The sequence below is a fragment of the Neomonachus schauinslandi genome, chromosome X (genome assembly GCF_002201575.2).
Source record: "Neomonachus schauinslandi chromosome X, ASM220157v2, whole genome shotgun sequence".
NCBI classification, from domain to species: Eukaryota; Metazoa; Chordata; class Mammalia; order Carnivora; family Phocidae; genus Neomonachus; species Neomonachus schauinslandi.
Genome location: NC_058419.1, coordinates 77069602 through 77097026, shown reverse-complemented (window position 1 = coordinate 77097026; position 27425 = coordinate 77069602).

Here is a 27425-nt window from a genome sequence, read left to right as displayed (position 1 = left end):
AAGAGTTTTAAAAAAATCAGTCAGAAATAAACAATGCAATCACTGAGATTCAAAACAGAATTGATGCAATGAACACAAAATTGGAAAAACCAGAGGAACAAATAAGTGATACAGAAGATAAAACACGGGAATATAATAAAGCTGAACAAAAGAGAGAAGGAAGAATTATGCAACCCAAGAATAGACTTAGGAACTCAGTGACTCCACCAAACATAATGACATTTGTATTATAGGAGTCACAAAAGAAGAGAAAAAAGGGGGAAAGAAAATTCATTTCAAGAATTAATAGCTGAAAACTTCCCTAATCCGGGGACGGAAACAGACAACCAGATCCATGAGACACACAGAACTCCCATCAAAATAACAAAAGCAAGCCAACACCAATAAATATTGTAATTAAATTTACAAAATATAGTGATACAGAAAAAATCCTAAAAGCAGAAAGACAAGAGAAGCTCCTAACTTATAAGGGAACACCCATAAGCTTAGCTGCAGATCTCTCAACAGAAACATGGCAAATAAGAAGGGAGTGACATAATATATTCAAAATGCTGAATGGAAAAAAAACTTTAGCCAAGAATACTTTATATAGCAAGGCTAGCATTCAGAATAGAAAGAGAGATAAAGAGATTCTCAGACAAACAAAAACTAAAGAAGTTCATGACCAGTAAACCAGTCCTGCAAGAACTATTAAAGGGGCCTTTTGAGTAGAAAGGAAAAACCAAAAATTACAAATAAAAAAAAGAAATAGTGAAAATCTCCAGAAACCACAACAAAACAAGTAATAACTCATTGATAAAACTCATTGATAAAAATACAATGATAGTAGGGAACTTTAACACCACCTTTACATCAATGCACAAATCATGTAAGCAAAAAATCAACAAGGAAACAATGGCTTTGAATGACACACTGGGCCAGATGAACTTAACATATATATTCAGAACATTCAATCCTAAAGCAGCAGAATGCAGTCTTTTCAAGTGCACATGGACCATTCTCCAGAATAGATCACATACTAGGTCACAAATCAGTCTTCAAAAAGTAGGGAAAGATTAAGATCATACCATGCATATTTTCTGACCACAACACTATGAGACTCAAATTGAACCACAAGAAAAAACTTAGAAGATCACAAATACATGGTTAAACAGGATGCTAATAGGGCACCTGGGTGGCTCAGTTGGTTAAGCATCTGCCTTCGACTGAGGTCATGATCCCAGGGTCCTGGGATTGAGTCCTGCATTGGGCTCCCTGCTCACTGGGGAGCCTGATTCTCCTTCTCCTCCTTGCTCATACTCTCTCTCACTATCTCTGTCGCTACCTCTCTCTCAAATAAATAAAAATTAAAAAAAAAACCCAGGATGCTAATAAACAATGAATGCATCAAAAAGGAAATCAAAGAAGAAATGAAAAATACATGGAAACAAATGAAAATGAAACATGACAGTCCACAAACTTTGGGATGCAGCAAAAGTGGTCATAAGTGGGAAGTATATAGCAATACAGGCCTAGCATAAGAGGCAAGAAAAATCTCAAATAAACAATTTAACCTTACACCTAAATTAGCTAGAAAAAGAACAACAAATGAAGCCTAAAGTCAGCAGAAGAAGGGAAGAAATAAAGATTAGAGCAGAAATAAATGATATAGAACCTATAAAACAATAGAACAGATCAATGAAACAAGAAGCTGGTTCTTTGAAAAAAATAATAAAATGGATAAATCGTAAGCCAAACTTATCACAAAGAAAAGAGAAAGGACCTAAATAATTACAAATGAGAAAGGAGAAATAATAACCAACACCACAAAAATACAAATAATTCTACAAAAATATTATGAAAAACTACATGCCAACAAATTGAACAACCTGGAAGATATGGATAAATTCCTGAAAACATATAAACTACAAAAACTGAAACAGAAGAAATAGAAAATGTGAGCAAATAACCAGCCAGAGAAATTGAATCGGTAATCAAAAACCTCCCAACAAACAAAAATCGAGGGCAAGATGCCCTCACAGGAGAATTCTACCAAACATCTAAAGAAAGGTTAATACCAATTCTTCTCAAATTTTTCCTAAAATAGAAATGGAAGGAAACTTCCAAATTCATTCTATGAGGGCAACATTACCCTGTTCCCAAAACCAGATAAAGACTCCATTTAAAAAGAGAACTATAGGCCAATGTCCCTGATGTGCATTGATGCAAAAAAATCTCAACAAAATACTGGCAAACCGAATCCAAGAGTACATTAAAAGAATCATTCATCACAATCAATGGGGATTTATTCCTGGGCTGCAAGGGTAGTACAATATTCACAAATCAATTAACGTGATGCACCACATTAATAAAAGAAAGGATAAGAACCATACGATCAGCTTAATAGCTGCAGAAAAAGTATTTGACAAAGTATGACATCATTCATGATAAAAACCCTCAACAAAGTATGGTTAGAGGGAACACACCTCAACATAATAAAGGCCATATATGAAAAACACAAAACTAGTGACATCCTCAGTGGGGAAAAACAGAGCTTTTCCTATGGTCAGGAACAAGACAGGGATGTCTACTCTCACCCTTGTTCATTGACATAGTACTGCAAGTCCTAGCCTCAGAAATCAAAAAACAAAAGCAATAAAAGTATCCAAATTGGGAAGGAGGAAGTAAAACGTTCTATATAGACAAGATACTCCATATAGAAATCATGAAAGACTCCACCAAAAAAAAAAAAATTGCTAGAACTGATACACGAATTCAGTAAAGACTCATGCTACAAAGTCATCATACAGGTATCTGTTGCATTTCTATACACCAATAATGAAGCAGCGGAAAGAGAAAGCAAGGAATTAATCCCATTTAGAATTGCTACAAAAAGTGTTGATACCTCCTAGGAATAAACCCAAACAAAGAGGTAAAAGACCTATACTCTTAAAACTATAAAACGCTGATGGAAGAAATTGAAGGTGGCACAAAGAAATGGAAAAACATTCCATGCTTATAGATTGGAAGAACAAATATTGTTAATATGTCTATAGTACCCAAAGAAATCTACACATTTAATGCATCCCTATCAAAATACCACCAGCATTTATCACAGAGTTAGAACGAACAATCCAAAAGTTTGTATGGAACCACAAAAGACCCCTAATAGCCAAAGGAATCTTGAAAATGAAAAGTAAACCCAGAAGCATCACAAATCTGGACTACCAATCTGTATATCACAAAGCTGTATGATTGAAACAGTATGGCACTGGCACAAAAAATACACATAGATCTGTGGAACAGAATAAAAAAAAAAAAACACACAGAAATCAATCCACAACTCTATGGTCAATTAATCTTTGACAAAGCAGGAAAGAATATCCAATGGAAAAAAGACAGTCTCTTCAACAAATGGTGTTGGGAAACCTAGGGAGCAACATGCAGAAAAATGAAAGTAGACCACTTTCTTACACCATACACAAAAAATAAAATCAAAATTGATGACAGACCTAAATGTGGGACAGGAAACCGTTACAATCATAGGGGAGGACAGAGGTAGTAACCTCTGCGACATCAGCCATAGCACCTTATTACTAGAGATGACTCTTGAAGCAAAGGAAGCAAAAGCAAAAATGAATGATTGGGACTTCATCAAAAGAAAAAGCTTCTGCACAGTGAAGGAAGCAATGAACAAAAATAAAAGGTAACCTAAGGAATGGGAGCAGATTATTGCAAGTTGCATGGCTGATAGATATATTAAAGGGTTATTATCCAAAATACAAATTACATCCAAAATGTAAAGAACTTACAAACTCAACACCCAAAAACCAAATAATCCAGTCAAAAAATGGACATAATTCATGAATAGAGATTTTCTTTTCCAAAGAAGATATACAGATGGCCAACAGACACATTAAAAGATGCTCAACATCTCTAATAACCAAGGTAATACAAATCAAAGCAAATGAGATATCACCTCAATGCAGTCAGAATGGCTTAAATTAACAACACAAGAAACAAGTGTTGGTAAAGATGCAGAGAAAGGGGAAATCGCTTGCACTGTTGGTAATACAAACTGGTGCAGCCACTCTGGAAAACAGTATGGAGATTCCACAAAAAGTTAAAAATAGAGCTACCTAGAATATGGCAATTGCCCTACATGTTTAACAAAAAAAATACAAAATAATTAATTCGAAGGGATACATGCATACTGGTGTTTATAGCAACACTATGAACAATAGCCAAATTATGGAAAGAACCTAAATGTCCAAGGTATATATAAATAATGGAATATTACTCATCCATAAAAAGGAATTAATTCTTGTTATTTGCAATGACATGAATGGAGCTAGAGTGTCTTATGCTAAGCGAAATAAGTCAGTCAGAGAAAGACAAAGACCATTGATTTCATTCATTTGTGGAATTTAAGAAACAAAACAAATGAACATGGGGGGGGAAGATAGGAAAACCAAGAATCAGGCTGTTAACTATAGGTAACAAAATGATGGTTATTAGAGGGGAGATGGCTGAGGGGATGGGTTCAGTTGGTGTTGAGGATTAAGGAAGTCACCATTTTGATGAACACTGGGGGTGGTATATAAATGTTGAGTAACTGAATTTTATGCCTGAGACTAATATTACAATGTTAACTAAGTGGAGTTTAAATTAAAAATAGATCTCTCCTTCATACCATATACTGAAATAAGTCACACAGGAAGAAAATAAAACCACTAAAAAATAAAAATAAACACAAGGAAACAAATGGAAATGAAAGCACAGTGTCCCAAAACCATTGGGATGTAGTAAAAGATGTTCTAGTAGGAAAAATAATAGCAATAAATGCCTACTTCAAAAACAAGAAAGGGAGGAAGGCAAGATGGTGGAGGAGTAGGGGACCCCATTTCAACTGGTCCCCTGAATTTAGCTGGATATCTATCAAACCATTTGAACACCTACAAAATCAACCTGAGAAGTAAGAATATATAATGATCTCTACAAGCAGCAAAAATACTGCATTTGGCAATGTAGGAAGGGTCGAGTCATGAATCTGCAGGGAGATATTGGAAGAAAAACAGAAGGGAGAGGGAGCCACCATAAGCTGGTGCCTGGAATGTGATATAATACCAGAGCGCAAAATTGGAACCCTTAGAAATCTGCTCTAGTAAGAGACACCCCTCCCTGAAGGGGACTTTGGAAATGAAAAGGCAGAATCCTAGGTAGGGCATTGTGGTCTCAGGATATGAGGGACCACAGAGCAAAAGGAGATTTCTGAAATGGTAGAGGGCCCAAGCATTGGAGCCAGGAAGCTGGTTATGGTCAGCAAGCACAGGAAGGGACTCTCAACTAGGATCCCCAGAAACCTCCAACCAGGTGGGTCAATATCCACTCTGTCTTTGAACAGCCTGAAAAAAACTGGAACCAGCACCCACGACAGGGCAAAAACCTCGCAGAGCAGTAGTGACCGGGAAAGGGCTTTAGAGCGGAACCAGACCTGATTCCTAGCTTCGGGTGCAGGAGTGAGCCCACAGCCACTCAAGGTTTTAAAAGCACAGAGGGCAGAGATAATCCCAGACACCTGAAAACACTTCTGAGAGAGTAGCTATGGACGTGCACCATGGGAAGCTGTGGTTTTCAGCAGTGCAAGCAGAAGTGGAAACTGTTTGTCATGCAGAGTTTATTAAATAGGGCAGACTCCGAATTAACTGCTCTGGGCCACAGGTTTGGCTGCGGCCATTTTTGCTCTGATCTCCTGAAGAGGCACGGAAAGGTCTCAGGGTAGAAAAGACACTCAGAAATCTGCTCAAACTCAACACCCAAAAGCCAAATAAGGAAGTCAAAAAATGCGCAGAAGACATGAAAAGACACTTCTCTGAAGAAGACATACAAATGGCTAACAGACACATGAAAAAAAGTTCATCATCATTAGCCATCAGGGAAATTCAAATCAAAACCACACTGAGATACCACCTTATACCAGTTAGAATGACAAAAATTGACAGGGAAAGAAACAACAAATGTTGGAGAGGTTGTGGAGAAATGGGAACCCTCTTACACTGTTGGTGGGAATGCAAGTTGGTAGAGCCAATTTGGAAAACAGTGTGGAGGTGCCTCAGAAAATTAAAAATAGAGCTACCTTATGACCCAGCAATTGCACTCCTGGGTATTTACCCCAAAGACAGAGATGTAGTGAAAAGAAGGGCCATATACACCCCAATGTTCATAGCGGCAATGTGCACACTAGCCAAACTGTGGAAAGAGCCAAGACGCCTTTCAACAGATGAATGGGTAAAGAAGATATGGTGCAGGGCGCCTGGGTGGCTCAGTTGGTTAAGCGACTGCCTTCGGCTCAGGTCATGATCCTGGAGTCCCTGGATCGAGTCCCTGCTCGGCAGGGAGTCTGCTTCTCCCTCTCCCACTCCCCGTTTGTGTTCCCTCTCTCACTGTGTCTTTCTCTGTCAAATAAATAAATAAAATCTTTAAAAAAAAAAAAAAAGGAAGATATGGTCCATATATACAATGGAATATTAGCCATCAGAAAGGATGAATACCCAACTTTTACATCAACATGGATGGGACTGGAAGAGATTATGCTAAGTGAAATAAGTCAAGCAGAGAAAGTCAATTATCATATGGTTTCACTTATTTGTGGAACATAAGGAATAGCATGGAGGACATTAGGAGAAGGAAGGGAAAGATGAAGGGGTTCATCTCTCGGGGGGAGAGATGAACAATGAGAGACTATGGACTCCGAGAAACAAACTGAGGTAGAGGGGAGGGGGATGAAGGGATGGGTTAGCCCGGTGATGGGTATTAAGGAGGGCACGTACTGCATGGAGCACTGAGTGTTATAGAAAAACAATGAATCGTGGATCACTACATCAAAAACTAATGATGTATTGTATGGTGACTAACATAACATAATAAAATAAAATTTAAGAAAAACAAAAACAAAAACAAAAAAAAAGAAGTCTGGTTTCCACAGAACTCATCCCCCAGATAGGGGGTGGAGCAACTCCGCACAGGCAGGATTACCTGAGAAAAAGAGCAGTTGGCCCATCGCCCAGAAGACGGGCTGGAAGAACAGGTGGATGACAATCCTCTGGATCCTATAGGACTGTAAAATCCCAACACAAGGGGAAAAATGCATATGGAGATCCAGGTGTGGCCTCACAAATTGTTTATTTTTCAGACATTATTGTCTTATTTTTTTCCACTCATTTGTTTTATATTTTTTTCTTTTTACTTTTCTCATGCCATTTTCCCTGCTGTATTCTTCTTTATACCTTCTCCTCATTTCAGCAAGACGTCTATTATACCAACTCATTTTTTAAAATATTTTATTTATTTATCTGACAGAGAGTGAGAGAGCACAAGCAGGGGAAGCAGCAAGCAGAGGGAGAGGAAGAAGCAGGCTCCCCACTGAATAGAGAGCCCGATGTGGGGCTTGATCCCAGGACTCTGGGATCATGACCTGAGTTGAAGGCAGCCACTTAACCAACTGAGCCCCCCAGGAGCCCCCCAACTCATTTTTTCATAGGGGCTTTTTAACTTGTATTTTTGCACACCTATATTTTTATGCATGCATATATGCATTATTTTAGCCCAATTTCACTCTACTCAGTTTTACATTTTTATATATACAAGTTTTACTTTCCGAGTAATTTTGGGACATAGTGTCCTCTAACACACAAACCAAAATACACCCAGGAACAACTAAAACACCCTGCTTTGTCTACCCTAAGAGATTGTAGCCCTCCTTTCATTCCCTCCCTTTTTTATCTAATATATATATATATAATTTTTTTAATTTTCAATTATTTAATTATATTCTTCTGTTTCATTTTGGCTTTGTTTTTTCAGTGGTAGCATCTAACCACTTAGGATTTTCTAGGGTGCATGTAGCTTGGGTCCTGGTTGATATTTTGGACTCTGTCCATTCGTTCAACCATCCATCCACAGAATGACTAGGAGGAGGAACTCTCAACAACAACAGAAAAAGACCAGACACAATGATCTCTGCCTCAGAACTAATGGATATGAATATAAGCAAGATATCAGAGACAGACGTCAGGATAGCAATCATGAAGTCAATAGCTACACTTGAAAAAAGCATTAGTGACAATATAGAAACTCTAAGGGCAGAAATGAGATCTCATTAGGATGAACTTAAAAATGCTATGAATGAGATGCAGTCAAGACTGGATACTCTAAAAGCCAAGGTAAATGAGTCAGAAGAGTGAATTGGTGATCAATAAGATAAGCTGATTTAAAGGAAGAAAGCTGAAGGAGATAGGGAGAGGCAGCTAGTGGCACATGAAAATAGACTTAGAGAGATTAACGACGCCATGAAACTTTTGAATGTCAGAATTGTTGGGATCCCCAAGGGGGTGGAGAGAGAGAGAGGGCTAGAAGGTGTATTTGAGCAAATTGTAGCTGAGAACTTCCCTAATCTGGAGAAGGAAATAAGCATCAAGTACAAGAGGCAGAGAGGACCCCTCCCAAAATCAGTAAAAAATAGATCAAACCCCTGACACATAATAGTGAAGCTTGAAAACCTTAGAGCAAAGGAAGCTATCCAGAGAGCAGCTAAGGGGAAGAGATTATTTACATATGGAGGGAGGAATATCAGCATAGCATCAGACCTGTCCACATAGACCTGGCAAGCCAGAAAGGACGGACAGGATGTATTTAATGTATGAAATGAAAAGAACATGCAGCCAAGAATACTTTACGCAGCAAGACTGTAATTCAGAACGGATGGAGAGATAAAGAGCTTTCAGGACAGGCAGACACTGAAAGAATATGTGACTGCTAAGCCAGCCCTGCAAGAAATATTAAGAGGGATTCTGTAAATGAAGAGAAACCCCAAGAGTTTCTTGGGTTAGACTAGAAAGGAACAGAAAACCTACAGAAACAGGCACCTTACAGGCAATACAATGGCACTAAATTCATGTCTTTCAATAGTTACTCTCAACGTGAAAGGGCTGAATGCTCCCATCAAGAGACACAGGGTTTCATATTGGATAAAAAAGCAGGACCCATTCATATGTTGTTTACAAGAAACTCATTTTGAACCTAAAAACACCAACAGATTGAAGATAAGGGGATGGAGAACAATTTACCATGCCAACAGACCTCAAAAGAAAGCCAGGGGAGCAACCCTCATATCTGACAAATTAGATTTTAAACCAGACTGTAGTAAGAGATGAAGAGGGACACTATATCATAGTTAAAGGGTCTGTCCAAGGAAAAGATTTGACAATTGTAAATATCTATGCCCCCAACATGGGAGAAGCCAATTATATAAACCAGTAAATAAACAAAATAAAGAAGTGTATGGATAATAATACATTAATAGTAGGAGAACTCAACACTCCACTCACTGCAATGGACAGATCATCTAAGCAGAAGATTAACAAAGAAACAAGAGCTTTGAATGACACATTGGACCAGATGGACTTTGTAGATATATACAGAACATTCAACTCTAAAAAACGAGAATAGATATTCTTCTTGAGTTCACACAGAATGTTCTCCAGAATAGACCACATACTGGGTCACAAATCAGGTCTCAGTTGATACCAAAAGATTGAGATTATTCCTTGAATGTTATCACACCATAATGCTTTGAAACTGGAACTAAATCACAAGAAGAAATGTGGAAAGAACTCAAACACTTGGAAGCTAAATATCATCCTACTAAAGAATGAAAGGGTCAACCATGAAATGAAAGGAGAACTTAAACAATTCATGGAAACCAATGAGAATGAAAACACATTGATCCAAAACCTATGGGATACTGCAAAGGTGGTCCTAAGGGGGAAATACATAGCCCTCCAAGGCTCTCTCAAAAACTTAGAAAACTCCCAAATGCACAAGCTAACCCTACACCTAAAGGAGCTGGAGAAAGAACAGCAAATAAAATTTAAACCAAGCATGAGAAGAAAAAATAATAAAGATTAGAGCAGAAATCAATGAAATAGAAATCAGAAAAACAGTAGAACAGATCAACAAAACTAGAAGATGGTTCTTTGAAAGAATTAATAAGATCGATCAACCACTGGCCAAACATATCCAAAAGAAAAGAGAAAGGACCAGAATTAATGAAAACATGAATGAAAGAGGAAAGATCACGACTAACACCAACCAAATAGAAACAATTATTAGAAATTAAGGCAACTGTATGCCAACAAATTAAGCAACCTGGAAGAAATGGATGCATTCCTGGAAACTTACAAACTACCAAGACTAAAACAGGAAGAAATGGACAACCTGAATAGACCAATAACCAGTAATAAGACTGAAGCAGTGATCAAAAACCTCTGAAAAAAAACAAGACTCCAGGGCCAGATGGCTTCCCAGGGGAATTCTACCAAACATTTAAAGAAGAAATAATACCTATTTGACTGAAGCTGTTCCAAAAAAAGAAAGAAAGAAAGAAAGAAACAGAAGGAAAACAGCCAAACTCGTGCTATAAGGCCAGCATTACCCTGATCCTCAAACCAGGCAAAGACCCCAACAAAAAGGAGAATAACAGACCAATATCCCTGATGAACATGGATCCAAAAATACTCAACAAGATCTTAGCTAATAACAACCAACAGTACATTAAAAGGATTATTTACCACGACCAAGTGGGTTTTATGCCTGGGATGCAAAGGTGGTTCAATATTTCCAAAACAATCAACATGGTAAAGCACATCAATAAAAGAAAGGACATGAACTATATGATCCTCTCAATTGATGCAGAAAAGGCATTTGACAAAATACAACATCCTTTCCTGATTAAAACTCTTCAGAGTATAGGGATAGAGGGAACATTCCTCAATACCATAAAAACCCTCTATGAAAAGCCCACAGAAAATATCATTCTCAATGGGGGAAAGCTGAGAGCCTTTCCGTTAAGATCAGGAACATGACAGGAATGTCCACTCTCACAACTATTGATCAACATAGTACTGGAAGTCCTAGCCACAGCAATCAGACAACAAAAAGAAATAAAAGGCATTCAAACTGGCAAAGAAGTCAAACTCTCCCTCTTTACAGATGATATGATTCTTTATGTTATGTGGAAAACCCAAAACACTCTAACACCAAATTACTAGAACTCATACAGCAATTCAGCAATGTGGCAGGATACAAAATCAATGCACAGAAAGCAGTTGCTTTCTTATACACTAACAACGCAACGCAACTGTTGAAAGAGAAATTAAAGAAACGATTCCATTTACAATAGCACCAAAAACCATAAGATACCTCGGAATAAACCTAACCAAAGAGGTAAAGGATCTATACTCTAGGAACTACAGAACACTTATGAAAGAAATTGAGGAAGGCACAAAAAGGTGGAAAAATATTCCATGTTCATGTACTGGAAGAATAAGCATTTTTAACATGTCTATCCTCCTCAGAGAAATTTACACTTTCAATGCCACCCATATTAAAATAACGTTGGCATTTTTCAAAGAGCAGGAACAAAAAATCCTAAAGTTTGTATGGAACCAGAAAAGGCCCCAAATCGCCAAGGAAATGTTGAAAAAGGAAAACAAAGCTCGGGGCATCACGTTGCCTGACTTCAAGCTATATTACTATGCTGTGATCACCAAGACAGCATGGCATTGGTACAAAAACAGACACATAGACCAATGGAACAGAACAGAGACTCCAGAAATGGTTTCTCAACTCTATGGTCAACTAAACTTTGACAATCAGGAAAAAATATCCAATGGAAAAAAGACAGTCTCTTCAATAAGTGGTGCTGGGAAAATTGGACAGCTACATATAGAAAAATGAAAATGGACCTTTTGCTTATACCATACACAAAGATAAACTCAAAATGGATGAAAGACCTCAATGTGAGACAGGAATCCACCAAAATCCTAGAGGAGAACATAGGCAATTACCTCTTCGACATCGACCACAGTAACTTCTTTCAAGACACGTCACCAAAGGCAAGGGAAACAAAAGCAAAAATGAACTTTTGGGACTTCATCAAGATCAAAAGCTTCTGCACAGCAAAGGAAACAGACAACAAAACTAAGAGTCAGCCCACAGAATGGGAGAAGATATTTGCAAATGACATTACAGATAAAGGGCTGATATCCAAGATCTATAAAGAACTTCTCAAACTCAACACTCAAAAAACTAATAACCCAGTCAAAAAGTGGGCAGAAGACATGAACAGACACTTCTCCAAAAAAGACATACAAATGGATAACAGACACATGAATAAATGCCCAACATCACTAGCCATCAGGGAAATACAAAACAAAACCACAATGAGATATCACCTTATACCATTTAGAATGATAAAAAATAACAAAACAAGAAACAACAAATGTTGGCGAGGATGTAGAGAAAGGGGAACCTTCTTATACTGTTGGTGGGAATGCAAGCTATTATAGCTACTCTGGAAAACAGTATGGAGATTCCTCAAGATGTTAAGAATAGAGCTACCCTACGACCCAGAAGTTGCACTACTAGGTATTTCCCCAAAAGATACAGATGTAGTGAAATGAAGGGGCACACCCCAGTTGTTCATAGCAGCAGTGTCCACCATAGCCAAACTGTGGAAGGAGCCATGATGTCCTTCAACAGATGAATGGATAAAGAAGATGTGGTCCCTATACACAATGGAATATTATTCAGCCATCAGAAAGGATGAATACTCACCATTTGCATCAACATGAATGGAACTGAAGGCGATTATGTCAAGTGAAGTAAGTCAAGCATAGAAAGACAATTATCATATGGTTTCACTCATATGTGGAACATAAAATCAATAGCACAGAGGACCATAGGGGAAGGGAGGGAAATCCAATGGGGCAGAAATCAGAGAGGGAGATGAACCATGAGAAACTATGGACCCTGAGAAACAATCTGGGGGTTTCAGAGGGGAAGAGGGTGGGAGGAGTTCGTAACAGGGTGATGGGTATTGAGGAGGGCATGTGCTCTTATGAGCAACAGGTGTTATACTTACCTAATGAATCATTGAGTTCTACATCAAAAACTAGTTGTGTACGATACAGTGGCTAAATGAACATAATAATAATAAAAAAATTACCCCCCTCCAAGAAAGGATACATCTCTAAAGGTAAGGGAAACAAAAGCAAAAATGAACTTTGGGACTTTATCAAGATAAAAACTTCTGCACAGCAAAGGAAACAGTCAACAAAACTAAGAGGAATCCATGAAATGGGAGAAGAGATTTGCAAATGACATTACAGATAAAGGGCTGGTATCCAGTATCTATAAAGAACTTCTCAAACTCAAACCCCCCAAAACAAATAATCCCATCAAGAAATGGGCAGAAGCCATGAACAGACACTTCTCCAAAGAAAAAATATAAATGGCTAACAGACACATGAAAAAATGTTCAACATCACTAGCCATCAGGGAAATACAAATCAAAACCACAATGAAATACCACCTCACACCAGTTAGAGTGGCCAAAATTAACAACACAGGCAACATGTGTTGGTGGGTATGTGGAGAAAGGGGAACCCTCTTACACTGTTGGTGGGAATGCAAGATACTACTGCCACTCTAGAAAACAAGGTGGAGATTCCTCAAGATGTTAAAAATAGAGCTACCCTACGATCCAGCAATTGCACCACTAGGTATTTTCCCAAAAGATACACATGTAGTGAAAAGTAGGGGCACCTGCACCCCAATGTTCATAGCAGCAATGTCCACCATAGCCAAACTGTGGAAAGAGCCAAGATGTCCTTCAAAAGATGAACGGATAAAGAAGAACTGGTACATATATGCAACAGAATATTATTCAGCCATCAGAAAGGATGAATACCCACCATTTGCATCAACATGGATGGAACTGAAGGGGATTATGCTAAGTGAAACAAGTCAACCATAGAAAGACAATTATCATATGGTTTCACTCATATGTGGTACATAAGGCATAGAGCGGAGGACCTCAGGGGAAGGGAGGGAAAACTGAATGGGAAAAAATCAGAGAGGGAGACAAAGCGTGAGATTCTCTGGACTCTGGGAAACAAACTGAGGCTTATAGAAGGGAGGGGGTTGGGGTCTGCAGTAGCCAGGTATGGGTATTAAGGAGGGTACATGTGTTGTGATGAGCACTGGGTGTTATACGAAACTAATGGATTTTTGAACACTACATCAAAACTTATGATGTACTATATGTTGGCTAATTGGACATAATTTAAAAAAAAAGCAAGAAAGTGTAAAATAAATGACCTAACATTACTCCTAGAAGACTAGAACAAAGAAAACCCCAAATCAGTAGAAGGAAATAAGTAATAAAGATTAGAACAGAAATAAATGAAATAGCAACTAAAAAAACAGTAGAACAGATTAATGAAACCAAAAGCTAAACGTTTAGCCAGACACATCAGAGATAGAGTGAGACAGAGACAGGCAGAGAGAGATTGAGAGAGTGAGAGAGAGAACACAAATAAAATCAGAAATGAATGAAGAGAAATAAACACCACCACAGAAATACAAAGGATTATAGGAGAATATTATGAAAAATATGCCAATGATTTTGGCAACCTGGAAGAAGTGGATAACTTCCTAGTAACATATAAACCAACAATATCGAATCAGGAAGAAATAGATAATTTGAACATATTGATTACCAACAATGAAATGATATCAGTAATAAACACCCAACAAAAACTCGCAAGCCAGGCCCAGATGGCTTCCCAGTTAATTCTACCAAACATTTAAAGAAGAGCTAATATCTATTCTTCTCAAGCTATTTTGAAAAACAGAAGAGGAAGGAAAACTTCCCAGTTCGTTTTTTAGGCATGAACTATATTGATATGAAAAGCAGATAAAGACACCACAAAAAAAGAGAACTGCTGTCCAATAACTCTGATGAACATAGATGTAAAAATGCTAAACAAAGTATTAGCAAACTGAATGCAACATACAGTAAAACAATCATTCACCACTATCAGTTGGAATTTATCCCTGGGTTGCAAGCATGATTCAATATTCACAAATCAATCAATGGGATATATCACATCAACTAGAGGAAGGTTGAAACCATCTAATCATTTGAGGGATGGCTGTGTGGCTCAGTTGGTTAAGCATCTGCCTTCAGGTGAGGTCATGATTCTCGGGTCCTGGGATCAAGTTCCACTTCAGGCTACTTTCTCAGTGAGGAACCTCCTTCTCCCTCTGCCTGCCACTCTCCCTGCTTATGCTCTATCTTTCTGACAAATATATAAATAAAAATTTAAAAAAAAAGAAACCAGTTAGTCATTTGAATAGCTACAGAAAAAGCTTTTGGCAAAGTACAGTGTTGATTCATGATAAAATCACTCAACAAAGTAAGTTTGAAGGGAGCATACCTCAACATAATAAAGGCCATAATGATAAACCAACAGATAACATCATCCTTCATAGGGAAAAATGAGAGCTTTTCCCATAAGATCAAGAACATGATAAGGATGTCCACTCTCACCAATTTTATTCAACATACTGCTGGAAACCTAGCCACAACTATCAGACAACAAAAAGAAATAAAAGGCACCCAAAATGAAAATGAATTAAAATGTTCACTATTTGCAGATGACATAATACTAAACATAGAAAACCTGAAATACTCCACCAAAAACAGTACCAGACCTGATGAATGAATTCAGTAATTTGCAGGATACTTTCATTTTCTATCTCTAATGATGAAGTGACAGAAAGAGAAATTAAGAAAACAATTCCATTTACAATTGGAGCAACAATATAAAGAACCTAGTAATAAACTTAATTAAGGCGGTGAAGGAGCTATAATCTGAAAAGTATAAAACATTGATGAAAGAAATTGAGGATGACAAAAACAACTGGAAGACATTCCATTCTCATGTATTGTGAGAACAAATGTCAAATAGTCCATACTACACAAAGCAAATTACAGATTTAATATAATCCCCATTAAAACACCACCATTATTTTTTACAGAACTATAGCAAATATTCTTAAATTTTTTATGGAACCATGTAAGACCCAAAATAGCCAAAGCAATCTTGAAAAAGAAAAACAAAACTTGAGGTATCACAATTCTACTTTGAAGATACACTAAAAGCCTGTAGTAATCAAATCAGCATGGTTGTGACACAAAAACAGATACACACATCAATGGAATAGAATAGAAAGCACAGAAATAAATTCACAATTGTATGGCCAATTCATCTTCCACAATGGAAACAAGAATATGTAAAGGGAAAAGGTCTCTTTGATGAATGGTGGAGGGAAAACTAGATAGCTACAGGCAGAATGAAATTGGATCACTTTCTTTTTGTTTTTTTAGATTTTATTTATTTGAGAAAGACAGAGATAGTGAGGTAGAGAGCACAAGTGGGGAGGAGAGGGAGAAGCAGGCTCCCCACAGAGCAGGGTGCCTGATGCGGGACTCCATCCCAGGACCCTGGGATCATGACCTGAGCCGAAGGCAGACGCTTAACCGACTGAGCCACCCAGGCGCCCGAAATTGAATCACTTTCTTAAGTAATACATAAAAATAAACTCAAAATGGTTTAAAGACCTAAATGTGAGACCTGAAGCCATAAAAATCCTAGAAGAGAAGACAGGCAGTAATTTCTCAATCACCGGCCTTAGAAACATTTTTCTAGATATGTCTCCTAATACAATGGAAACAAAAGCAAACCAACATAAAAAGCTCCTGCACAGCAAAAGAAGCAATCAACAAAACTAAAAGGCAACCTATGGAATGGGAGAAGACATTTGTAAGTGACATATTTGACAAAGGGTTAGTATCCAAAATACCTAAAAAACTTATACAACTCAACACCCGGAAGACACACGAAAAGATATTCAACATCACTCATCATAAAGGAAATGAAAACAAAAAATCACTTTAAACCTGTCAGAATGGCTAAAATAATACAAGAAACAACAGGTATTGACAAGGATGTGGGGAAAAAGGAGCCCTCCTGCACTTTTGGTGAGAATGCACAGTGTTGCAGCCATTGTGGAAAACAGTATAGAGGTACCTCAAAAATTAAAAATAGAGGCTGTGGAGGATTTAAGATGGCAGAGTAGTAGGGGGTAACTATACTTTCCTCGGCCCTTGAACACAGCTAGATAATCATGGAACACTACATCAAAAACTAATGATGTAATGTATGGTGATTAACATAACATAATAAAAAATAAAAGATGGCAGAGTAGTAGGGGGTAACTATACTTTCCTTGGACCTTGAACACAGATAGATAAATATCAAATCATCCCAAACACCCAAGAAATCTACCTGAGGCCTGAGAGACCAAACTGCACAACTAGAGGGAGAAAAGAGACTACATTGTGGAAGGTAGGAGGTGTGGAGATGTGATTTGAGGGAGAAAAGAATTGCGGGTGTTGCAGAGGGGAGTGAGTCTTGATCATGGACAAAGGAAAGAGAGAGAGAGTGCATCACACTGGGGTTCACACAGGAAAAACACTTCCCCCAAACCACTAACTGGCAAAATGAAAGGGGCTAGTTATTGTGAGTTTTAAAAACCAGTGGAGCTTTGTCAAAGAATGAAGTTTTAGAAGTCTGAGTCATTGCTGGTGTGGTGCCTGGCAGGAGCAGTAGTGCTCCTGTGGAGAAGGACAGAGGCCCAAGAGTGGACAGTGCAAACTGAGGATCCCCTGGAATGCACTGGGAGAGAAGGTTCCCCATTTGTGGATTGCATCTGGGAGAAGTGACACTGTCTCTCAGGAGACAAAAGAACCAGCAGGTGCCATTGTGCTGCCCAGTTCCTTAGCATAGGGGCAGAGACACCTGCTGAGGGCAATTAACCTGGCTGCCAGCTTTTGGCTTTCTGCTGCACTTTAAACTCCAAATTCCTGCACATTGGTGCGTCTGCCCTTCTGGGACAAACCGGCACCACACCCAGTATGGTAATACCATCCCCCGGAGGGTCAGCATGAGCCCACACCATGCCAGGCCCCTAAATTATGAAGTTTAAAAACTCAGCTGGTCTCCCTGAGAGAACACAGGTGTACTGCACTGACAGTTGGGCAGACAGACAAGACAAAGACAGGGTGAAAGCAGGGATCTGAGGGACACCTGGAACAACGAGGGTAAATGGTTCGCTCTTATTTGGGGGTTTCCAAGACACCTGCAGGTGTGGACACCCCACTCCAGGGAGGAGAGAGTGGGCTGGTGCCTTTTTTCTCACATACACATCAGCACAGACTGACCTCAGTGAACAGCACAGCACCCACAATGAATTCCTGAGCTGCCTACACTAAGTTCTGGTCCCCTGCAGTCTGCAGGTGCTTCTTTACTAGGTCAAGTGTGCCTGAGAACCAGAGCAGTGGGACCTTCCTCCAGAAAACCAGCACAAACCCCCTGCACAAACCAAGTCTACTGAACATAGAGTGCTGCAAAGCTTCAGATTTAGTGGAAATACTATCAGGCTTTTTTAGCAAGAAGACGACAGCACACCAAGCTAAAACTCATCACACACTGGACAAGGTCCAAACACTCCTCACTGTAAGCAAGGAGAAACTCTTCAGAGGACTGACCTGAGAGAAAGAGCAGCCAAGACACAGTGGCAGAGTTCACACAGCATACACCAGAAACACTTCCTGAAGCACCAAGCTCAGGACAGTATATGACCTCTTCTTAATGAAGTCATTACTCTCAGGAACAGGAAAGATGACAGGCTTTCCTAACACAGAGAAGAAGACAGAGACGGAAATAGAATGCCCAGATAAAAAATTTATCCCAAAAGAAAGAATAAGGAGAAGTCATGGCCAGTAATCTAATTGAAAGAGATATAAGTAATATGCCTGATCCAGAACTTAAAACAACAATCATAAGGATACTACCTGGGCTTCAGAAAACCATAGAAAACACCAGGGAGTCCCATCCTGCAGAGATAAAAGACTTAAAAACTAGTCAGGACAAAATTTTTAAAAAATGCTATAATGGAGATGCAAAACTGACTAGATGTAAAGATTACAAGGATTGGAGAAGCAGAAGAAGGAATAAGTGATTTAAAAGATAAAATTATGTAAAATAATGTAGCTGAAAGAAGAGGGAAAGAAACATATTGGATTACATATATAAACTGAGGGAACTCAGCAACTCTTTAAAGCATAATAACATTCATATCATAAGAGTAGTAGAAGAAGAAGAGAAGGAAAAAGGGGCAGATGGTTTATTTTAGCAAATTATAGCTGAAAACATCCCTAATCTTGGGAAGGAAACAGACATCCAAATCCAGGAGGCAAAAAGAACTCCCAACAATATCAACAAAAGCAAGACAACACCAAGACATGTCATAGTAAAATTTGCAAAAATAAATAAATAAATAAATAAATAAATAAATAAATAAATAAATAAATAAAAGAAATAATAATAATGAAAAAATCCTAAGAGTAGTAATCAAAAAGAAATCCCTAACTTACAGGGGAAGACAAATAAGGTTAGCAGCAGACTTATCCACAGAAACTTGCCAGAATGACATGGGATGATATATTCAAAATGCTAAACAGAAAAAATATGCAGGCAAGAATACTTTATCCAGCGAGGTTGTCATTCAGAATAGGAGAGATGAAGAGTTTCCAAGACAAATAAAAACAAAAGGAGTTAGTAACCACTAAACCAGCCCTGCAAGAAATATTAAAGGGAACTCTCTGAATGAAAAAATGACAAAGACTAAAAAGAAAACAGAGAAATCTACAGAAGCAATGACTTTAAAGGCAATACAATGGCACTAAATTCATATCTATCAATAATCACTCTGAATGTGAATGGACTAAATGCTTCAATGAAAAGACATAGGATGTCAGAATGGATTAAAAAAAAAAAACCCATCTATATATGCCTACGAAGACCCATTTTAGGCCTGAAGACACCTGCAGATTGAAAGTGAGGACAGGAAGAACGATTTGTCATGCTGATGGATGTCAGAAGAAAATCAGAGTAGCCATACTTATATCAGACAAACTACATTTTAAACCAAAGACTGAAACAAGAGATGAAGAAGAGCACTATATCATAATAAAGGGGTCTATCCTACAAGAAGATGTAACGATTGTAAATATTTATGCCCCTAACTTGGGAGCACCCAAATATATGAAATAATTAAAAACAAACATAAAGGAACTTATTGATAATAATGCAATAATAGTAGGGGACTTCAACACCACACTTACAGCAATGGACAGATCATCTAAGCAGAAAATCAACAAGGAAACAATCACTTTAAATGACACACTGGACCAGATGAACTTAATAAATATATTCAGGAGATTTCAACCTGAAGTTGCAGAATACACATTCTTTTTGAGTGTACATGGAACATTCTCCAGAATAGATCACATATTGGTCACAAATAAGATCTCAACAAATAAAAAAGATTAAGATCATACCATGCATATTTTCCAACCACAACACTATAAAACTTGAAGTGAACCACAAGAAGAAATTTGGAAGGACCATAAATATACAGAGGTTAAAGTACATCCTACTCAGGGTGCCTGGGTGGCTCAGTCAGTTAAGCGTCTGTCTTTCAGCTCAGGTCATGATCCCAGGGTCCTGGGATCAAGCCCTGCATTGGGCTCCCTGCTCAGCTGAGAGCCTGCTTCTCCCTCTCCCTCTGCCTGCCGTTCCCCCTGCTTGTGTTCTCTCTCTCTCTGTCAAATAAATAAATATATTCTTTAAAAAAAAGAACATCCTACTAAAGAATGAATGGGTCAACCAGAAAATTAAAGACATAATACAAAATATGCATGGAAGCAAATAAAAATGAAAACATGACAGTTGAAAACTTTTAGGATGCAGCAAAGGCATTCCTAAGAGGGAAGTATATTGCAACACAGGTCTGCCTCAAGAAGCAAGAAAAGTCTCAAGTACACAAGCTAATCTTACACCTAAAGGAGCTAGAAAAGGAACAGCAAATAAAACATAAAGCCAGCAGAAGAAGCGAAATAATGAAGATTAGAGGAAAAATAAGCAATATAGAAACAACATAGAAGAAACCAGTAGAACAGATCAACGAAATGAGGAGAGGGTTCTTTGAAAGAATTAATAAAGTTGATAACCCCCCAGCCAGATTTATCAAAAAGAAAAAAGACAGGATCCAAATAAATAAAATCTTGCATGAAAAGGGAGAGATCACAACCAACACCACAGAAATACAAACAATTATAAGAGAATATCATAAAAAATTATATGCCAACAAACTGGGCAATCTGGAAGAAATAGATAAATTCCTAGAAACATACAAACTACCAAAACTGAAACAGAAATAAATGGAAAAGACCCATAACCAGCAAAGAAATTGAATCCATAATCAAAAATCCCTCAACAAACAAAAGTCCAAGGCCAGATGGCTTCCCAGGGGAATTCTACCAGATATCTAAAGAAGAGTTAATAACTATTCTTCTCAGAATGTTCCAAAAAATAGAAATAGAAGGAAAACTTCCAAACTCATCCTACAAGGCCAGCATTACCTTGATTCCAAAACCAAACAAAGATGCCCAAAAAAGGAGAATTATAGGCTAATATCCCTGATCACATTGGATAAAAAATTTCTCAACAACATACTAGCAAGTAAAATGCAATGATGCATTAAAAAACCATTCACCATGATCAAGTGGGTTTTATTCCTGGGCTGCAGGGCTGGTTCAATATTTGCAAATCAAGCAATGTGATACACCACATTAATAAAAGAAAGGAAAAGAAACATATGAGATTCTCAGTAAATGCACAAAAAGCATTTGACAAAGTACAGCATACATTTTTTATAAAAACCCTAGACAAAATAGACATAGAGGGAACATACCTCGACATCATAAAGGCCATATATGAAAGACCCACAGCTATTATCAACCTCAATGGGGAAAAACTGAGAGCATTACAATTACGGTCAGGAACAAGACAGGGATATCCACTCTCACCACTGTTATTTAAAATAGTACTGGAAGTCCTAGCCTCAGAAATCAGAAAACAAAAAGGAATAAAAGTTGTGGTCCATATATACAATGGAATATTACTCAGCCCTCAGAAAGGATGAATACCCAACTTTTACATCAACATGGATGGGACTGGAGGAGACTATGCTAAGTGAAATAAGTCAAGCAGAGAAATCAATTATCATATGGTTTCACTTATTTGTGGAACATAAGGAATATCATGGAGGACATTAGGAGAAGGAAGGGAAAAATGAAGGGAGGGAAATCGGAGGAAGAGATGAACCATGAGAGACTATGGACTCTGAGAAACGAACAGGGTTTTAGAGGGGAGGGGGGGGATTGGTTAGCCTGGTGATGGGTATTAAGGAGGGCACGTACTGCATGGAGCACTGGGTGTTATACAAAAACAATGGATCGTGGATCACCACATCAAAAACTAATGATGTATTGTATGGTGACTAACATAACATAATAAAATTTAAATAATTAATTAATTAATTAATTTTTAAAAAGTCATCCAAATAGGTAAGGAAGAATTCAAACTTTCAGTATTCACAGATGACGATAGTCTATGTAGAAAACTTGAATGACTCCACCAAAAAATTGCTAGAACTGATATATGAATTCAATAAAATTGCAGGATACAAAATCAATGTATGGAAATCTGATGCATTCCTATACATCAATAATGATGCAGCAGAAAGTGAATTCAAGGAATTGATCCCATTTACAATTGCACCCAAAACCATAAGATACCTTGGAATAAACCTAACCAAAGAGGCGAAAGATCTATACTGTGACAACTAAAAAACATTGATGAAAGAAATTGAAGAGGACACAAAGAAATGGAAAAGCATTCCATACTCATGGATTAGAAGAGCATATACTGTTAAAATATCTGTACTACCCAAAGTAATCTACACATTCAATGCAGTCCCTATAGAAATACCATCAGCATTTTTCACGGAGCTAGAGCAAACCATCTTAAAATTTGTATGGAACCACAAAAGACCCTGAATAGCCAAAGCAATCTTGAAAAAGAAAGGAAAGCTGAAGTCATCACAATTCTGGAATTCAGGTTATATTACAAAGATCTACTCATCAAAACAGTAGGGTACTGGCACAAAAACTAACACATAGACAAATGGAAAAAAATAGAAAACCCAGAAATGGACCCACAACTATATGGCCAACTAAACTGCAACAAAACAGGATAGAATATCCGGTGGAAAAATAAAAGAGTCTCCTCAAAAAATAGTGCTGGAAAAACTGGAGAGCCACACGCAGAAGAATGAAACAACCATTCTCTTACACCATACACAAAAATAAACTCAAAATGGATGAAAGACCTAAATGTGAGAGAGGAAAACATCAGAATCTTAGAGGGGAACATAGGCAGCAAATGCGTTTGTTTGTTTGTTTGTTTGTTTGTTTGTTTGTTTATTTGTTTATTTTTTCCTTACATTCAGATACATATTTTTATTATGTTCAGTTAGCCACTGTATAGTACATAATTACTTTTTGATGTAGTGTTCAATGATTCATTAGTTAAGTATAACACCCAGTGCTCATCACAGCATGTGCCCTCCTCAATACCCATCACCCTGTTACCTCCTGTCCCCCCTCCTTCCTTCTGAAATCCCCAGATTGTTTCTTGGAGTCCATAGTCTCTCATGGTTCATCTTCATCTCTGATTTCCCCCCTTTTGGATTACCCTCCCTTCTCCTATTGTCCTCCATGCTATTGCTTATGTTCCACATATGAGTGAAACAATATGATAATTATCTTTCTCTACTTGACTTACTTCACTTAACAAAATTGGCAGCCAACTCTTTGAAATCAGCTGAGAAACTCCTTAATAGACACATCACTGGAGACAAGGGAACCAAAAGCAAAAATGAACTATTGGGACTTCATCAAGATAAAAATCTTCTGCACAGCATAGGAAACAATAAAAACCAAAAGGCAATGTATGAAATAAGAGAATATATTTGCAAATGACATATCTGATAAAGGGTTAGTATCCAAAATCTATAAAGAACTTATCAAAATCAACACCCAAAAAACAAATAATCCAGTTAAGAAATGGGCAGAAGACATGAATAGACATTTTTCCAAAGAAGACATCCAGATGGCTAACAGACACATGGAAAGATGCTCAACAACACTCATCAACAGGGAAATAGAAATCAAAACCATGATGAGGGGCACCTAGTTGGCTCAGTCGGTTAAGCATCCAACTCTTGATTTTGACTCAGGTCATGATCTCTGGGTCATGAGATTGAGCCCTGCATAGGGCTCCATGCTCAAGATTCTCTCTCTCTCTGTCTCAAATAAGTAAATAAATTAAAAAAACAAAAACACAATGAAAAACCAATGACATTGGACCTTGGCTAACTGAATTAAAAAAAAACACACACACACACAATAAGATACCACCTCATACCTGTCAGAATGGTTAAAATGAATAATACAGGAAACAACAGATGTTGGCAAGGACTCAGAGAAAAGGGAACCTCATGCACTGTTGGTGGGAATGCAAACTGTTGCTGCCACTGTTGAAAACAGTATAGAGATTCCACAAAAAGTTAAAAAAAGAACTACTGTTTGGTTCATTTGTATATTGTATACCTCTGTTGATGTTCTCATTTTGTTCATATATAATTTTCCTGATTTTACTTGGTTGTCTGTCCAGGTTGTCCATTAGCTTATTTAATATAAACATAAGACAGTTGATTAAAATTCTTTGTGGAGGGGCACCTGGGTGGCGTCTGCCTTCAGCTCAGGTCCTGACCCTGGGATCCTGGGATCAACTCCAGCATTGGGCTCCCTGCGCAGTGGGGAGTCTGCTTTTCCCTCTCACTCTGCTGCTCTCTCTCTCGAATAAATAAATAAGGCTTGGTGATGGACATTGGGGAGGGTATGTACTATGGTGAGCGCTGTGAATCGTGTGAGACTGATGAATCACAGACCTGTACCCCTGAAACAAATAATGTATGTTAATAAAAAATTAAAAAATAATATTTTTAAAAAATTCTTTGTTGAGTGAGTCTAAAGCCTGGATTTCTTTAGGGTCCATTTTTAAAAATTTATCTTATGTTCAAACGACATATGTTACCATGTATCTTTCCATGGCTTGCAAGATTTTGTTGAAAATCTGGCATTTGAAAAAGTCACCTTTTCCAGGATTTGTAGACAGGCTCCATACTGGAGAAGACCTTCATCAATTACCCTACCATGAAGGCTCAAGTTTTTTTCAGGACTTTTCTGAGGTCATGTCTTTCCTGAGCCTCTATATGTGGTTTCATAAAATTCCTTGGCATATGCAGCTACTTTTAAATTCCTCAATTTCCCTAAGAATCTCACCTTTGCTTCTTCTTGGAAATTTGTCTGTTCTATTGTATTCTGGTGCCTTTAGTTTTTGTTTTGTTTTTTTTTTTTTAGATTTTATTTATTTATTTATTTTCTTATTTACTTATTTATTTATTTATTTTAGGGAGAGAAAGCAGGGGGAGGGGCAGAAGGAGGGAGAGAATCTCAAGTAGACTGCGCTGAGCATGGAGCCTGACACTGGGCTCAATCTCATGACCCTGAGGTCACGACCTGAACCAAAACCAAGTCAGACACTTAACTGATTGAGACACTCAGGTGCCCCTCCTGGGCCTTTAATCTTTTGACCCTGGACACCTGTATATCTGCATATCCCCTGAAGTTCTCACTCAAGACTGTTTTTGGTGGCCTCTAACATAATATGCAAACTAAACCACTATCCCTCTCAGTGCTCCTTGCCAGGCAAGACAGAAAGCAATTTCTCAGGCTACAGTAACAGACAAGCCAGAACATTACAAGTACATTTTATCCATTTCTTTCTGTCCTGAGGAAGAAACTGGAAATTGGGTAGCTCACTCCCAACTGTGTGTACACTGTGATAGAAAGAAGGTAATGTAAGAAGGGAGCAAAAGTGCCAGAAAACTCCCTATAGTGTATTTTTCTTAGTTGGATGTTTGCTTGGTTGTTGCAGCTTCTTAAGTAGTTTCTAGGGTTCCCACAAAGCAAATTTGGACTGCATGTTGTTATTTGGTGTTTCCATGGGGAAACAAGGGCCTCAAAGCTTTCTATTCTGTCATCTTGCTGACATGACTCTTTCAGTTTTTGACTAGTAAGCCTTATGTCTGAGTTCCTGGGTATGGTTTCTGTCTATTTTGTTCTTTGAAATGGACCATAATTTGCAGGTTTTTTTATATGCCTTGTAATTTTTTGTGTGAAAATTAGACATTTCACTATTATAATGTAGTAACTCTAAAGGTCAAATTTCCCCACTTCCCCAAGGTTTGTTAAATTTCTTGATTGTTGCACACTGAAATAGTCCATTTTCGGAGATTTTCCAAACTATTTTGCAAAGACTATTCATCATTTTTGATCATTGAGGTATATTCCTTTAGCTTGGGTTCAGCTAAGGTTTAGACAAAGACTTCCTTAAATGGTAAAAGCTGAAAGCAAACAAACAAATAAAATACACACGAAGCTAAAGAGAAATGCCACCTCTCTCTACTTTTTGTTGTTTCTTCATTTATTGGTCCCTACTGGGGCAATTCTTCACAACCTCACTAGGTTTATTCTTACTTGAAGGATCAAGTGAAAATTTAATTTTTAAAGGACATTTTAGGACCTGTCTTTACTGGGTATTTACATGGCTTACCTATTGAATGTCCTAATTTCCCAAATAGTCTTACCCTACCTTTTCCTCCAGACATAAGATTGTATATCTCCACCCATAATCTCTTACCCCCAACATCTTTAGATTTGTAGTCCACCCTGCAACTTGTATAAGCAGTAACTAGTCATTTTCATACCTGTTTTCTGAGTTATTTGAAACAGAGATAAACACTTGCATCATTATTTCAGGTATCCCATACACAGGGTAAAATAGGCATATACAATAATTATAAAATAAGGTTTTCTCTGCTTCTATCTGTTCAGCAGAGGAAACTGGAAAACAAGCTGCTCAAAACCAATATTAAAATTGTGCTGGGGAGAGGTTAGAGCGAGTGTGACTAAAATGCTACATAATTTTCTGTTTGAAGATGGGTTTTTCTTGATTTGAAGTTTCTTCCTTGATTAGGAATTGTTGTAAATTTACTTTTATCCAAAGCAAATACAAAGTTGATTCAGACAATTTCTGGTAGTTTTTTTCAGTGTTTCTGTGGGAGAATGAGAATTTGGAGATTCCTACTCTACATATTGCTGACATCAAACTAATTTTCCCCTTTTTTTCTTTTTTTCTTTTTTTCATTTTTAAAAAGGACATTTCTTTTATGTATGTATGTATGTATTTATTTATTTATTTATTTAAAGATTTTATTTATTCATTTGACGAGAGAGACAGCGAGAGAGGGAACACAAGCAGGGGGAGTGGGAGAGGGAGAAGAAGGCTTCCCGCCAAACAGGGAGCCCGATGTGGGGCTCAATCCCTGGACCCTGGGACCATGACCTGAGCCGAAGGCAGACGCTTAATGACTGAGCCACCCAG